Source organism: Nicotiana tabacum, chromosome 17 (genome assembly GCF_000715075.1).
Source record: "Nicotiana tabacum cultivar K326 chromosome 17, ASM71507v2, whole genome shotgun sequence".
Taxonomy (NCBI): Eukaryota; Viridiplantae; Streptophyta; class Magnoliopsida; order Solanales; family Solanaceae; genus Nicotiana; species Nicotiana tabacum.
Window position 1 is genome coordinate 151,392,211 of NC_134096.1, and position 17,609 is coordinate 151,409,819.

The 17,609-nt window shown below is 42.0% G+C and overlaps 1 long non-coding RNA gene and 1 pseudogene across 1 annotated transcript; one reads left to right on the plus strand and one right to left on the minus strand.

The window, feature by feature from the left end:
- The first annotated feature begins 235 nt into the window (after nucleotides 1-235).
- LOC107787305 (uncharacterized) lies at nucleotides 236-12,368 on the plus strand. Its single transcript, XR_001648364.2, has 4 exons — nucleotides 236-1,121; nucleotides 4,693-4,756; nucleotides 5,291-6,809; nucleotides 12,182-12,368. It is a non-coding gene; the product is annotated as an uncharacterized LOC107787305 (long non-coding RNA).
- Nucleotides 10,356-11,726, minus strand: LOC107787304 (uncharacterized; annotated as a pseudogene).
- Nucleotides 12,369-17,609: the final 5,241 nt, after the last annotated feature.

The following is a 17,609-nucleotide window of genomic DNA, read 5'->3' on the forward strand; positions in this document are numbered from 1 at the left end:
TAATGAAAGAATAATAAATGAAAAATATATTTACAATATTATTATCCAGCTAATCTGGTTCTAGAAGGCTGTGGTTTCTTCCTATTGTGGAAAAAATCTGTACTTAAATTAACATATGTAAGTCCCAGATGAAATCTCTTATTTTGTGATGGAGGGCTCTGATTGGTTTGTGCATTCATACGGGTGAGAGGCTTAGAGATTGGTTCTTTGTGTCTTTGCTTCATTTCATTTATTTGGTCTGATAGCATAAGCTTCTCTTCTCTCTCTGAGCCCAATCCTTCCATCTTCTGTAAATGGGTCTCTTTAGGATTTTCGGTGCCAACACCCCTCCTCCCCTCAATTTGGAGGGGTGAGGAAGCACAACCCGACTTGGGAAGAATGGAGTGATGAAGAGGTCCAGTGAGCGGCTTAGTGAAGACATCAGCGATTTGAGATTTAGAAGGAACAAAAGTGAGTAAAATTAAGCCGGCCAAGAACTGTTGTCAAATAAAATGGCCGTCCAAATCCACATGCTTAGTCCTTTCGTGAAAAATGGGATTTTTGGCTATGTAGATTGCTGCTTGGCTATCGGAATGAAGGGAAACAGACAGTAATAGAGAATTGATAAATCTGCAAGGAGCCGAACACGCCAAGTAATTTCAGCTACTATACGCCTCATAGATCGATATTCGGCCTCAGCGGATGAAAGAGATATTAAAGATTATTTCTTGGACTTCCAAGAAATGGGAGAACTGCCGAGACTGATGTAGAACCCACTAACTGACCGGCGTGAATCGGGGCAAGTAGCCCAGTCGGAGTCACAAAATGCCAATAATTTTAGTGAAGGATCCGAGTTCAGGAAGAGTCCTATATCAGGAGTAGAAAGTAGATATCGGAGAGAATGAATGGCTGCACCGAAATGAGGTCCGCGGGGACTCTACATCTACTGACTGAGGTGTTGAACGGCAAATGAAAGATTTGGCCGAGTATTAGTTAAAAAATTAAGCTTTCCTAGTAACCAGTGATATACAGTTGGATCTGGTAGAAGCTCACCAACATCTCCCCTAAGCTTTGAGGATGGATCGAGTGGAGAAGAAGCCGACCGTAAATCAAAGCATTCAAATTCAGATAAGAGCTTTAAGGTAAACTTTTTCTGGCTTACAATCATTTCACCTTTTTCTCTGATAATTTCAAGTCCAAGAAAATAATTTACTTCACCAAGATCTTTAATTCTGAATTTCGAGTTAAGAAAAGACTTGAGAGAGTTTTGTTCAATAGGATCATCCCTTATGAGAAGAATATCATCGACATATACTGCGACAATATTAATACCAGAATCTGTTTTCTTATAAAATAGAGAGTAATAATTAAGCGAGTGAGAGTAACCCTTGAAATTGAGTGCACAAGTGAGCCTTGCATACCACTGACGTGAAGCCTTCTTTAGACCATATAATGATTTCTTCAATCTGCAAACATGATTAGGACTAGGTGGAATCATACTAGCTGAAAATATCACATAGACTTCCTCATGTAGGTCCCCATGTAAAAGTGCGTTATTGACATCTAGTTGAAACAATTTCCAATCCTGTTACATAGCAATTGTGAGAAGACACCTAACCGTGGTCATTTTAACCACTAGGGAGAATGTCTCGGTGAAGTCTATTCCTTCTCTATGAATAGCTCCTCTAATAACAAGTCTGTCTTTAAAACATTCTATACTCCCATTAGATCTGTACTTTACCTTATAAATCCATTTACAAGGTAGAAGTTTCTTCCCCTTAGGTAATTCAACTACTCTCCATGTTTGATTGGCCTCTAAGGCTTCAAATTCCTTGATCATGGCTTCCTACTAACTGGGATGTACAACTGCTGAGTGTAACTGGTTGGTTCAATAATATTTGATATAGAATGTAAAAGTCTTTGATTGGTAGATGAAAGAGCTGAAAAAGGTAAAATATTAGGAGTAATGGGAGCTGCAAAACAAGAAGATGTTAGATAAGTCAAATGTACAACATTGCATATATAATTTGCCAGATAGGGTCGTTGGTTGTGTTCTCTAATGGATCTCCTTAGAGCTATTGGTGCAGGAGTTGGAAGAAAAGGTGAAGGTGTGTTTGTATTAAATGAAGGTGCAACAGGAGTAGTGGATTTACTAGGGGAAGAAGAAGAAGAGGTGGAAAGATTTGTAGGAGTAGGAAAAGGACAAGAATAATTAGGAATAGGAACAAGCTGATCTAAATCTTTAAGTGAAGTAGTTTCAATAGGAAAAATAGGTGTTTCTAGACTATCAGAGTGAAAAGGAAAGATATCCTCATAAAATACTACATCCCTTGAGACAGAATTTTCATGGAGGTCAAATCTAAAAGCTTATAACCTTTCTTCCTAAAAGGATAACCTAGGAAAACACATTTCACTACTTGTAATGACCCAATCGGTCATATTGAATTTTAGAACCTCATTTCCCTAAATAAAACTCTCCCTATGTGCTTTTATTAATTTATGAGTTGCGGAGATAGTTGGTTCAGAATTTGAAAGTGATCGGGTTAAAATCGGAACAATTGGTTCCTTAGTTTGGCTTTAAAATGTCAAGTTTGACTTCGGTCAACATTTTGAGAAAACAACCTCGGAATCAGAATTTGACGATTCCAATAGGTTCGTATGATGATTTCGGACTTGGGCGTATGTTCGAATCGGGTTTTGGATAACCCAGGAGCGTTTTAGCGCTTGATAGTGAAAATCAACTATTTGAAGGTTTAAAGTTCTTTAAATTTGATTTGGAGTAAGTTTTGGAGTAATCGAGGTCCGTTTGAAATTGTGAGTTTGGAAATAGTTCCGTATGGTGATTTAAGACTTGCACACATAATTTGGTGTCATTCCGAGTAGTATAAGTATATTTCGGCGCGTTCGGAGTAAATGTGAGGAATTTAAAATTTCTAAGTTGAATCAATTTGGTTTGGGGTATGATTCTTAGATTTGATGTTGTTTTACACTCTCCGAGAGTTCGAGCGAGTCCGTTTTATGATTTTAAACTTATTGGTATATTCGAGCGGGGCCCCTGAGTGTTAACCAGATGAGGCTCAGACCAATTTTGGAATTTGGAGGAAGAACTGAAATTTTCTGCTTCTGGTACGTTCGCACCTGCACTTGGACAGTCGTAGGTGTGACCCTCGCAGATGCGAGCTTTATTCGCAGAAACAAAAAGAGAAGGGGAGGCCTGCCATCACAGGTGCGGAATTTTGGGCGCACCTGCGTGCAATGGCAGGAATTTTGGGCGCACTTGCGAATGCGCAAGCGTGAGAAATGTGCGTAGATGCGAGGCTTGGCAGGCGAGGAAAAACTCACACCTGCGAGTCTTTTCTGTAGGTGCGGTACACCTTCCGCATGTGCGAAACCATTGCTGGGCAAAATGGATTAAAAATCGGGGCTCAGTCATTTTGAGCCCATTTTCTTCTATGTTTGGGCGATTTCAGAGCTTTTTGAGAGGGGATTTCAACTAGCAATTGGAAGCTAAGTTAATTCTACACACCTTGAGTTAAATAGATAGATTATGAATAAATTATAACTGGTAAATCTTGAAAATCAAGGGTTTAGATGAAAAACCTAGTTTTTTTTTTATTTATAAAAATGAGATTTTAACCATAAAAATGGTTATGGAATTGGATAGAAATTATATATTTGAGTTCTTGAGATTATGGGTAACGTTTTTCTCCGAAAATTTCCGGAGTCCGGGCACGTGGGCCGAGGTGAATTTTAAGAATTTTACCATTTTGGATAGGGTAATTTTTTTAATAGATGAATTACGAATTATTTAACATGCATTAATTACTTTATATAACTTTTGGATAGTTTTGGATTTTTTGGCATCGAATTGAGGTTTTACGCGACATTTGATCGAAAAAGTGGACTTTGAGACAAGGTAAGTCTCTTGTATAATCTTGTGAGGGGGAATTTATCCCATACATGTTTTAAATTAATAATTGTAGCTAAATGTGGGGGCTACGTACGCACGAGGTGGCGAGAGTCCGTATGTAGCTACTATTTATGCTAAAATCCGGGTAGTTTAGGACTCAAATCATGAATTATATGTGTAAATAATATTCGTTATTTAATTAAATTATTTCAAATATATTGTAAATTGTTAGGGAAATATAGAAAAAGATGAAAATCTAATATACTTAATTTTTTATATAAATTATTTAAATGTTAAAAGAAATTGTGTATCCTCTCGTATTAATCTATCAATGAATAAACTCTCATTCCGGAGGTACATAAGAAAATGTCCTCCTTTCTTGTGGAGCGGGCCGAACGCCTTAGCAGTATAGATGCATCTATGGATCGCGCCGCACGTCCCTCGGCAGTGTACACGACACTCTGGATCGGGCCGTACGACCTCGGCAGAAATCGTGCCTAATAATAATAATAATTACACGATACCTTGATATTTTAATTGCAGCTTGTGAATTTAATTAATAGATTGGGAATTATTGTATTTGAAGGAATTTAATTATTTCTATTGATTAAATAAAATTATTGTTAACTCTGTGAATCATGTTGATTTAAATATTTCTATTTTTATTTTATTTTATTAATATTGACCCTTAGTGAGTGTCAAAGTCGACCATCTCGTCTCTACCTCTTCGAGATTAGGCTTGATACTTACTGAGTACACATTGTTTATGTACTCATGCTACACTTGCTGCACTTTTTGTGCAGGACCTGAGACAGGTGCTATAGTTGAACCTATCGGCGCGCACCCACGATATCCAGTGGCTTAGTGGTGAGTTGACCTTTTGAGCCATTCTGCAGCAATCAGTGCCTCTTCCTGAATCTTATTTTGTCTATTTTATTTCAAACAATATTTGAATTTTTGTATAATCTACTAGATACTCATACACTTGTGCCACCAGGTCTTGGTACACACACTAGTAGAATTTTTGGATTTAATTATTTTCTTGGTTATTTTAATTTACCAGATCTTTTCATAAATTCCTGCAAGTAAGAAGAGCTTAATTATTCGGTTGATTTTAAAAGGATTGAATATGTGTTTAAATTACTAGTTGGCTTGCCTAGATGTAGTGTTGGGCGCCATCACAACCTACAAGTGAAATTGGGTCGTGACAACATGGTACCAGAGCACTAGGTTCACGTAGGTCTCACAAGTTTTGAGCAGACCTAATAGAGTCTTGCGGATCGGTACAGAGACGTCTGTACTTATCTTCGAGAGGCTATATGGTGTTAGGAAACTACCTTTCTTCATATTCCATCGTGCGATTGATGTAGTACTAAATATCTTTCTCTTATTCTCTTACAGATGGTGAGAACGCGCTCCAACGAGGCTCCAGACAAGGGAAGAGCTACTTCCCCAGTTGTTAGAGGCCGAGGGTGGGCTCCAGCTCGTGGTAGGGGACGAGGACGTCCTAGGACTGTTCCAATTAGGCTGCCAGTGGGTCCAGCATAGGATCCCATCATTGAGGAACAGGGCAAGGTGCCTGTGGCAGAGCCAACTCCGGTGGATTTCAAATCTGCACCGGGATTCTAGGATGTCATGGGTCGTATGCTACGATTTATGGACACTCTGACTCAGGCTGGTTTATTTCCGGCAGACCCAGCTATATCTCAAGCGGGCGGGGGAGCACAGACCCCTACCGCACAAGCTCGTGGGCAGACAACTGCTGTATATCAGACTCAGGGTGCACTACCCGTGGGTGGAGCCCAGCCAGTGGCAGCAGCTACACCTGAGCCCAGGCCAGCTGCAGCCGCTGATCCGCAGAAACTATTGGACATATGGACTAGACTACATCCTCATGTCTTTGGGGGTGAGCGACACGAGGATCCCCAAGACTTTATTGATCGGTGCAGGAACAGACTGCATAACATGAGGATATTGGAGTCTCATAGGGTAGACTTTGCTACTTTTCAGCTAGAGGGCAGGGACCGTAGATGGTGGAAGTCTTATCTTCTTGGCAGACCAGCAGATTCTCCTTCCATGACTTGGGACAGGTTCATCCGTATTTTCTTAGAGAAGTATATTCTACCCTCCTAGAGGGAAGAGTTGCGGTTTCAGTTTGAGCAGCTCTAGCAGGGTCAAATGTCAGTGACCGATTATGAGGCAAGGTTCTCTGAGTTATCTTGCCATGTACTTATGATACTCCCTACTGAGGCGGAGAGAGTGCAGAGGTTTGTTGCGGGTTTACATACTGGCATTCAGGCCACTATGGCTCGAGAGGTTGAGATGAGTACTTATTATGAGCTAGTCGTGGAGATAGCCCGGAGGATTAAGGGTGTGCGTCAGCATAGCCAAGAGTAGGTCATGAGAGATAAGCGATTTAGGTATTTTGGAGAGTTTAGAGGTGCTCCGTCTGGGGGCAGAGGTCAGTTCGTGAGAGGGCAGTCCAGCAGGCCCCCATATCCAGCACCACCGCCTTCTCATGGTCCTCCAGTGCGACCTTATTTCAGTGCTATACCAGAGAGTTCTTATCGCCCACCGGCTATTTAGGGTTATTCCAGTGGGTATTCAGGTCACCAGGGCCAGATTCTTAGTCAGCAGCTCATCTTACCTAAGATTTGTTACGAGTGCAGGGATCCCAGTCACATGCGAAAATTTGGCCCCAGGCTTTGGGGTAGACCAGTGCAGCAGGGTCAGCAGCCTATGATTACCGTACCAGTTGCTCCACCAGTCGTCTGACCACCAAGAGGTGGAGGACAGGTGGGTAGGGGCCATCCTAGAGGTGGAGGTCAGCTAGGCGGAGGCCAGCCAGTTAGCGCTCCAGCTCGGTTTTATGCTTTTCCGGCCATACCAGATGTAGATGCCTCAGATGCCGTGATTACAGGTATTATTTCTATTTGCGGTAAGGATGCCTCCATATTATTTTATCCAGGATCTACATATTCCTATGTGTCATCTCTATTTGCTCATTTCCTGGGTATTTCTCGTGAGTCCTTGAGTACTCCTATTTATGTGTTCACTCCTGTGGGCGATTCTGTTGTTGTGAATCAGATCTACCGATCCTGTATTGTTACATTCTATGGTTATGAAACTAGAGCGGATCTTCTACTGCTTGAGATGACCGACTTTGAAATCATCCTAGGCATAGACTGGTTATCTCCATATCATGCCATCCTAGATTGCCATCCTAAGACTGTTACCTTGGCTATTCCAGAATTACCTAGGTTGGAGTGGGAGGGTTCTTCTATTAGTGCATCTAATCAGGTTATTTCTTTTATGAAGGCTCAACACATGGTTGAGAAGGGTTGTTTAGCTTATCTAGCCTATATTCGGGATACTACTGCAGAGACTCCGACTATTGATTCAGTGCCTGTAGTTCGGGAGTTCTTCGATGTATTTCCTTCAGATCTTCCAGGCATGTCACCTGATCGTGATATTGATTTCTGTATTGACTTGGCTCCAGATACCCAGCCTATATCTATCCTACCGTATCGCATGGCTCCAAAAGAATTGAAAGAATTGAAAGAACAGCTTGAGGAGTTACTAGCCAAAGGGTTCGTCAGACCGAGTGTATCGCCTTGGGGTGTACCGGTATTATTTGTGAAGAAGAAGGAAGGAACTATGAGCCTGTGTATCAATTATCGATAATTAAACAAAGTCATTATTAAGAATAAGTACCTGCTGCCACGTATTGATGATCTATTTGAGCAGTTACAGGGCGCTAGGGTGTTCTCTAAGATTGACTTGAGGTCGGGGTACTATCAGTTGAGGATTCGGGATTCGGATGTTCCGAAGACTGCTTTCTAGACTAGGTATGGTCATTATGAGTTTCTGGTGATGTCCTTCGGTTTAACTAACGCCCCGGCAACATTTATGGATTTGATGAACTTGGTATTCAGACCATATATTGATTCGTTTGTCATTGTCTTCATTGATGATATTTTGATTTACTCGCGCAACAAGGAAGAGCACGAGCAGCATATGAGAGTGGTGCTTCATACGCTGCAGGAACAAAATCTATACGCTAAGTTCTCCAAATATGAGTTCTGGCTGGAGTCTGTAGCATTTTTGGGGTATATTGTATCGGGAAAGTGCATTAAAGTTGATCCCAAAAAGATTGAGGCAGTTCAGAATTGGCATCGTCCCACTTCAGCGACTGAGATCAGGAGTTTTATTGGTTTAGCAGGTTATTATCATCAGTTCATGGAAGGTTTTTCATCTATTGCAACACCTTTGACCAAATTAACCTAGAAGGGTGCTCCGTTCCGATTGTCCGATGATTGTGAGGTGAGCTTTCAGAAGCTCAAGACAGCATTGACTACAACACCAGTGTTAGTGTTGCCTTCCGATTCAGGGATGTATATAGTGTATTGTGACGCTTCACGTGTTGGCTTGGGTTGTATATTAATGCAGGAATGGCTAGTTATTGTATATGCTTCACGTCAGTTGAAGCCCTACGAGAAGCATTATCCAGTGCATGATTAGGAGTTGGCTGCGATTGTTCACGCTCTTAAGATTTGGAGGCATTATCTTTGTGGGGTGTCTTGTGAAGTTTACACTGATCATCATAGTTTGCAGCATTTGTTCAAGCAGAGGGACCTAAATTTGAGACAGTGCATATGGATTGAGTTACTAAAAGATTATGCTATTACTATCCTGTATCATCCGGGCAAAGCAAATATGGTTGCAGATGCCTTGAGTAGAAAGGCGGAGAGTATGGGTAGGCTTTCATTTCAGCAGAGGAGAGGCCATTAGCTTTGGATATTCAGTCCTTGGCTAATAGACTTGTGAGGCTGGATATTTCAGAGCCCATCCGAGTTCTTGCATGTGTTATGGCCCGGTCTTCATTATTTTAACAGATCAAGGCTCGCTAGTATGATGATCTACACTTAATGGTTCTTGAGAAACTATACTGCGGGGTGGTGCCAAGGAAGTTACTATTGGCGTGGATGGTGTTCTGCGACTCCAGGATCATCTATGTGTTCCTAATATGGATGGACTGAGGAAAACGATCCTAGAGAAGGCACACAGTTCTCGGTATTCTATTCATCCGGGCACTACGAAGATGTATCATGACCTGAGGAAGTATTATTGGTGGCGATGAATGAAAAATGACATAGTTGAGTATGTAGCTAGGTGTCTAAATTGCCATCAAGTTAAATATGAGCGTCAGAGGCTAGGGGGCCTACTTCAGCAGATAACTATACCAAAGTGGAAATGGGAACACATCACTATGGACTTTTGTAGTTGGGTTGACGCGGACCTTGCGGAAGTTTGATGCAGTTTGGGTCATTGTCGACAGATTGACCAAGTCGGCATACTTTATTCCTGTTGTGACTACGTATACTTCAGAGAGTCTATAATCATTAGTCCAATGGTATAATCAATTAAAGGGTGGAGACATTACCTTTTTGAAGTTCAATCCTCTTGAATTCTAGGGTTTCATCTCTCAACAATGATGCCCCAATCGAATATCTAATGATTTGAGGGATTTACCCATGTGAATAAGGTATTTGAGAATTGAAATCAACTTAGAATCATCATTAAAACTTACCTTGGATAGTGGAGGGACCTTTGAGGAGTTAGGTTCTTGAGAGCTTCCCTTTCTAGAGCAAGTTTTTATGTTTTGGGGTATGGGGGACAAAGTAGGTATTTAAAATGACCTCCTGGGTGCGCTCCCGCATACCTGAAGGCCCAACTGCGCACCTGGACGCACAACAGGGCAGTAGCACTACCACATGGCCGCGGCCGCGCACAGGATCATCTGGGCGCGCACCTGGGCGCATATACTATGCATTATCTAGTAAAACGCAAATAACATTTTACTCAGAAATCTGTTCGGGCTCCACAATCTATAGTTGGAAAGCTATTTCAAAGAGCTACAACTTTCATGTTTTGCGTTTTGTCCAATACTTAACACAATGTCATTAAATTAGGCTTAAAGACAGACATTCCATAAACTTAGTCGATTTTATCGGAGCTTATGCACCTCACTCTCCGTCTTGATTCCAAACGACTATTTCCACCTATACTCATCCCGATAGGACTTCACATGTCTAAAATATCAAATTAATACCCTATTAACATATCCACACCTAGTCTGAATGTACGGGGTATTACATTATCTCCCCCTTGGGATCATTTGTCCTCGAATGATTGTCCTTATGTTTTTGTTTTTGTCAAATAAATTCACAAATATTTGGATCATCAATAGAATTTAAATTCGACAATAAAATTTTATTTTCTTATTCAAATTCTTTTAGTTTTAAAGCTCTATCTCGCTACCTGTTTGCACTTGACTTTGCCAACAACTCAACAAGTCGATTATTTTATGATTGGACCATGTTCATAGCAGATGAAAAACCATCATCGATTTTTCTCTTTATTTTTTCTTACTTCACCTACGAGGTCGTTCTGATGATGTGGAATCACCTGCAATATCCTCATTCAAATTTGGTGAAAATGATGATAAGTTAGGAGACAATACTAGAGGTAAATCAAGAGTAGGAGTCTCAGACTCCGATCATGTATAAGAAGAGCCTTGCTTTCGAATTATTTTTCTTCCAGCATCAACGTCTTTAAACTTCTCAAAATCCTTCAACATATCCCACACATGATCAAATTTAAAACATTTTTTGTAGTTCGGATCTTGCATAAGTAAACATTTTGCTTGATTAATCTGCAATATTTTTAAAAAAGAATTTGAAGGGAAACTGTAAGTACATACAAATAAAGTATAAGAATTACAAAATAAATATTCACAAGATCTTTATCTGAAGCACCACTAGGATGCAAATTTTAAACTTGACATACACAACCATTTAATTTTCTTATAACCTTCTCAGTAACTTGAATTCGAGATTGCACCAATCTTCTGTTGAGCCTTCTCAGAAGCAGTCCTTAGGCCGCAGATGCGTAGTTTGGCCAGCTGGGGGAGGACCACACCTGTGTGGATATTTTCACAGAAGCGGAGCCGCATGTGCGGTGGTGGCTTCGCAGATGTGAAAGACCTGCTGGGCAGAATGTTTAAAAGAACGGGGCTCGGCCATTTTAGCCCATTTTTCTCCATTCTTGGGTGATTTTGGAGCTTCTTGAGAGGGGTATTCACCTAGACACTTGGAGGTAAGTTAATCCTACCTATGGTGAGTTAAATACATAGATTATGGGTAGATTATAACATATAAATTGTGAAAATCAAGAGTTTAGATGAAAAACCTAGGTTTTGATAAAAATGAGATTTTAACCACGAAAATGGTTATGGAATGGGATGCTGTATATTTGAGTTTTTAAGGTAATGGGTGACGATTTCCTTCAAAAATTTTCGGAATCCGGGCATGTGGGTCCGGGGTTAATTTTAGAAATTTTACCAATTTGGGTTGGTTAATTAATCTAATAATTTAATTTTGAATTATTGAGCATGTATTGATTAAACTATATGGCATTTGGCTAGTTTCGGATTTTTCGGCACCAAATTGAGGCTTTAACGCAAAATTACGATTAGAAAAATAGCTTTGAGACAAGGTAAGTCTCTTGTCTAACCTTGTAAGAGGCAATTTACCCCATAAGTGTTGAAAATAAATATTTGTTCCTAATTGTGGGGATTACGTACGTACTAGGTGACGAGAGTCCGTACGTAGCTACTATTATGCTATTGTTCGGATAGTTTTAGGACCCGATTCATAAACTACTTGTAATTCTACACTATACTTGTTAAATTAAAATGCCTAAATTATATTAGAACTTGTTAGAGAAATTTTGAAAGGTAGTTAATGAAATTTGTATTACCTTGGATATAAATCATTAATAATGTTTAAGTCAAATGCTTATAAAGAATTCTCCTCTTCTTGTAGAGCGGGTTGAATGCCTCGGCAGTAGATAAATAAATCTATGGTTCGTGTCGTTCGACCCTCGGTAGTGTACACACTATTCTGGATCAGGTCGTACGACCTCGGCAGAAATCATGCTTAATAATAAAAAATTATTCGGTGCTTTGATATTTATTTTATTGCGGCTTGTGAAGGTAAATGATTTATTGGAATTCATTAATTATGAAAGAATTACTTATTTGTCCTTGTTAAGGAATTATTGCTATTCATATAAACCATGTTTATTTAAAAATCTTATTCTTAATATTATTGACCCATAGTGAGTGTCGAAGTCGACCTCTCGTCACTGCTTCTTCGAGATTAGGCTTGATACTTACTGGGTACACGTTGTTTACGTACTCATGCTATGCTTGCTACATGTTTTTTGCAGGATCTGAGATAGGTGTATTAGGCGGTCCTACCGGTGTGTATCCCCGTTATCCTGAGGCCTAGTGGTGAGATGCCTTTTCTTAGCCGTTGCGCAGCACCTAGTGTCTCTCTTTGTATTTGTATTCTTTCTATTATGTTCAGACATTACTTGAAATTTTATATAATCTACTAGATGCTCATACACTTGTTACACCGGGATTTGGCACATACACTAGTAGAATTGTGGTCTTGAGACTATTATTTTGGTTTTTTATTTATTTAATTTTTCTATTTTTATTAAATCTTGCAAGTAAGGAAAGTTTAATTACTCATAACTTTATTAAAGGAAGAAACATATGTTTAATTCACTAGTTGGCTTGCCTAGTGGTGATGTTGGGCGCCATCATGACCTATAGGTGAAATTGGGTCATGACAACATGGTATCAGAGCAGTAGGTTCACGTAGGTCTCACAAGTTATGAGCAGGCCTAATAGAGTCTTGCGTATCGGTACAGAGACGTCTGTACTTATCTTCGAGAGGCTATAGGGTGTTAGGTAACTATATTTCTTCATCTCCTATCATGCAGTTGATGTACTACTAAGTATATTTCTCTTATTCTCTCACAGTGGTGAGAACGCATTCTACGGAAGTTCCAGACTAGGGAAGCGCTTCTCCCCCTATTGTTAGAGGCTGAGGGAGGGCTCCAACATGTGGTAGGGGACGGGGACGTCCAGAGTTGTTCCAGTTATGCCACCAGTAGATCTAGTAGAGGATCCCATCATCGAGGAGCAGGGCGAGGTGCCCGCAGTAGAGCCAGCTCCGGTGGATTTCACCTTCGCACCAGGATTCCAAGAGGCCATGGGTCGTATGTTGCGGTTCATGGATACTATGACTCAGGCCAGTTTATTTCCGGCAGACCCAACCATATCTATGGCGGGAGTTGCTGTATACCAGACCCAGGGTGCACTACCCGTAGGCGGAGCTCATCCAGTTGAAGATGTTACACTGGAGCCCATACCAGTTGTGGCAGGTGATCCGCACAGGCTACTGGACATATGGACTAGGCTTCATCCTCTTGCTTTAGGAGGATAGTGACATGAGGACCCCCAGGATTTTATTGATCGATGCAGAGACAAGCTCCACAACATGAGGATACTAGAGTCCCATAGGGTGAACTTCACTACTTTTCAGTTGGAGGGCAGGGCCCGTAGGTGGTGGCAGCCACATCTTCTCGGCAGACCAGCAGGTTCACCTCCCATGACTTGGGATCAGTTCACATACCTTTTCTTGGACAGGTACATACCACTCTCTCAGAGGGAAGAGTTGTGGTTCCAGTTCCAGTAGCTCCAGCAGGGTAAGATGTCAATGACTGACTATGAGGCAAGGTTTTCTGAGTTGTCTCGCTATGCACTTATGATACTACCTACCGATGTAGAGAGAGTTCAGAGGTTTGTCGCCGGATTGTACTCTAGTATTCAGGCCACCATGGCACGAGAGGTGGAGATGGGGACTTATTACGGGATAGTTTTAAAGATAGCTAGGAGGATTGAGGGTGTCCGTTAGGGGAGCCGTGAGTAGGCAGTGAGGGACAAGTGGTTTTGATATTCGGGAGAGTTCAGTGGTGCCCCGGCTAGGGACAGAGGTCAGTTCATGAGGGGTCAGTCCAACAGTCCCCCTTATCCAACACCGCCACCTCCTCGGGCTGCTCCAGTGCAACCTTATTTCAGTGCTATGCCGGAGAGTTCTTACCGCCCACCAGTTATTCAGGGTTCCTCCAATGGGTATTTAGGTCATCAGGGTCAGACTTCAGGCCAGCAGTCCACTGTACTGAGGGGTTGTTTCGAGTGCGGGGAGTTCAGTAATATGCGGAGGTTCTTCCCAGGCTTTGGGATAGACCAATGCAGAGGGTCAGCATCCTATGATTACAACACTAGTTGCTCTACCAGCCATTCAGCAGCCTAGAGGCGGAGGGCAGGTAGGTAGGGTCCGTCCTAGAGGTGGAAACCATCTAGGTGGAGGCCATCCAAGTAGGGGTCAGACAGGTGGTGCTCCAGCCAGGTTCTATGCTTTCCCGGCCAGACCAGAGCCTCAGATGCCATGATCATATGTACTATTTCTATCTGCGGTAGAGAGGCCTCAGTATTATTTGACCGAGGGTCTACTTATTCCTATGTTTCATCTCTGTTTGCTCAATTCCTGGGTGTTTCTCGTGAATACTTGGGTACTCCTGCTTATGTGTCCACTCCTATGGGCGATTCTGTTATTGTGGACCGGATCTACCGGTCCTGTATTATTACTTTTTGTGGTCCCGAGACTAGAAAGGATCTTCTACTGCTTGATATGATCGACTTTGAGATCATCCTGGGCATGGACTGGCTATCCCCATATTATGCCATCCTAGATGGCCATGCTAAGACTGTTATGTTGGCGATGCCGAAGTTTCCTAGATTGGAGTGGAAGGGTTCGTCAGCCGGTGCATCTAATCGGGTTATTTCTTTTCTGAAGGCTAGACACATGGCCGAGAAGGGTTGTCTAGCTTATTTTGATTAAGTTAGGGACACTACTGTAGAGAATCCGACAATTGATTCAGTGCCAGTAGTCCGAGAGTTCTCCGATGTGTTTCCTTCTGATCTTCCAAGCATGCCACCAGATCGTGATATTGATTTATGTATTGATTTAGCTCCAGATACCCAGCCTATATCTATTCCACCGTACCGTATGGCTCCGAAAGAGTTGAAGGAACAACTTGAGGAGTTGTTGGCAAAGGGGTTCGTCAGGCCGAGTGTGTCGCCTTGGGGTACACCGGTACTATTTGTAAAGAAGAAAGATGGGACTATGCAGATGTGTATTGATTACCGCCAATTGAACAAAGCTACCATTAATAAAAAGTACCCGTTACCGCATATTGATGATTTGTTTGACCAATTGTAGGGTGCTAGAGTGTTCTCAAAAATCGACTTGAGGTCAAGGTACCATCAGTTGAAGATTCGAGATTCTCATGTTCTGAAGACTGCTTTCCGTACTAGATATGGCTATTATGAGTTTCTAGTGATGTCCTTCGGTTTGCCTAATGCCCCGACGACGTTTATGGATCTGATGAACCGGGTGTTCAGGCTATATATTGATTCGTTTGTCATTGTCTTCATTTATGACATTTTGATATACTCATGTAGTATGGAGGACCATGAGCAACATTTGAGAGTGGTGCTTCAGACGTTACGGGAATAAAAGCTATATGCTAAGTTCTCCAAGTGTGAGTTTTGGCTAAACTCTGTAGCATTCTTGGGACATATTGTGTCAAGCGAGGGTATTAAAGTTGATCCCAAAAAGATCGAGGCAGTTCAGAATTGGCATCGTCCCACCTCGGCGACCGAGATAAGGAGTTTTCTGGGGTTAACAGGTTATTATCGTGAGTTCGTGGAGGGATTTTCATCTATTGCGGCACCTTTGACCAAATTGACCCAGAAGGGTGCTCTGTTCTGATGGTTCGATGATTGTGAGGTGAGCTTTCAGAAGCACAAGACAACATTAACTTCAACACCAATATTAGTGTTGCCTTCCGGTTCATGGATGTATACAGTGTATTGAGATGCTTCACAACTTGGCCTGGGGTGTGTATTAATGCAGGAGGGGTGAGTTATTTCATATGATTCACGTTAGCTAAAGCCCCACAAGAAGAATTACCCGGTACATGATTTGGATTTAGCTGCGATTGTTCACGCTCTTAAGATTTAGAGGCATTATCTCTATGGGGTGTCTTATGAGGTTTACACTGATCATCGCAGTTTGCAACATTTATTCAAGTAGAGGGACCTAAATTTGAGGCAGCGCAGATGGCTTGAATTACTGAAAGATTATAATATTACTATCCTTTACCATCCGGGAAAAGTGAATGTAGTTGCAGATGCCTTGAGTAGAAAGGCGGAAAGTATGGCCATTAGCTTTGGACATTCAGTCCTTGGTTGACAGACTTGTGAGTCTGGATATTTCAAAGCCCAGTCGAGTTATTGCATATGTTATTTCCCAGTCTTCACTATTTGAGCAGATCAAGGCTCACCAGTGCGATGATCCACACTTGTTGGTTCTCCGAGAGACATTACTACTGGGTGGTGCCAAAGAGGTTTCTATCGGTAATGATGGCGTTCTGCGACTCCAGGGTCGCCTATGAGTCCGTAATGTTAATAGCTTGTGGGAAAAGATCCTAGAAGAGGCACAGAACTCTCGGTATTCTATTCATTCAGGTGCTACGAAGATATACCATGACCTGAGGCAACATTATTGGTGGCGGATGAAGAAGGACATAGTTGAGTATGTAGCTTGGGGCCTAAATTTCCAGCAAGTTAAGTATGAGCACCAGAGGCCAGGTGGCCTACTTCAGCAGAAGACTACACCGGAGTGGAAATGGGAACCCATTACTATAGACTTTGTAGTTGGGTTACCGCGGACCTTGCGGAAGTTTGATGCAGTTTGGGTCATTGTCGACAGGTTGACCAAGTCGGCACACTTCATTCCGGTGCTGACTACATATACTTCAGAGAGGTTGGCCCATATTTATATTCAGGAAATAGTTTAGTTACATGGTGTGCCAATTTCCATCATATCGGATAGGGGCCCTCAGTTTACTTCACATTTCTGGAGAGCAATGTAGAGTGAATTGGGGACCCGTATAGAGCTCAGTATAGCCTTTCATCTGCAGACCGACGAGCAGTCAGAGCAGACAGTTTAGATCTTGGAAGATATGCTCAGGGCATGTGTGATTGACTTCGAAGGTCAGTGGGATCGTTTCTTGCCTTTCGCCAAGTTTGCTTATAACAATAGTTACCAATCCAGCATCGAGATGGCTCCATTTGAGGCTTTATATGGTCGGCGATACCGTTCGCCCATCGGATGGTTTGACCCCGGCGAGGCTAAGTTGTATGGTACTGATTTGGTGAAGGATGCCTTGGACAAGGTAAAGTTAATTCAGGAGCGACTTCGTATGGCACAGTCCAGACATAAGAGTTACGCGGATCAGAAAGCACGTGATTTATCATTTATGGTGGGTGAGAAAGTTCTCTTGAAGGTTTCGCCGATGAAGGGAATCATGAGATTCAGGAAGAAGGGAAAGTTGAGCCCAAGGTTTATAGGCCCATTTGAGGTGTTAAGACGAGTTGGGGAGGTTGCTTACGGGCTTGCTTTGCCTCCCAGTCTATCGGGAGTTCATCCGATTTTCCATGTATCTATGCTTCGGAGGTATCGTGCCGACCTGTCAGATGTGTTAGACTTCAGCACGGTTCAACTAGATGAAAGCTTGGGTTATGTAGAGGAACCAGTTGCCATTGTTGACAGGCAGGTTCGCCAGTTGAGGTCTAAGAAGATTTTTGCGGTAAACGTTCAGTGGAGGGGCCAACCAGTCGAGTAAGCAACTTGGGAGGCCAAGGAAGACATGCGGAGCAGATATCCACACTTAT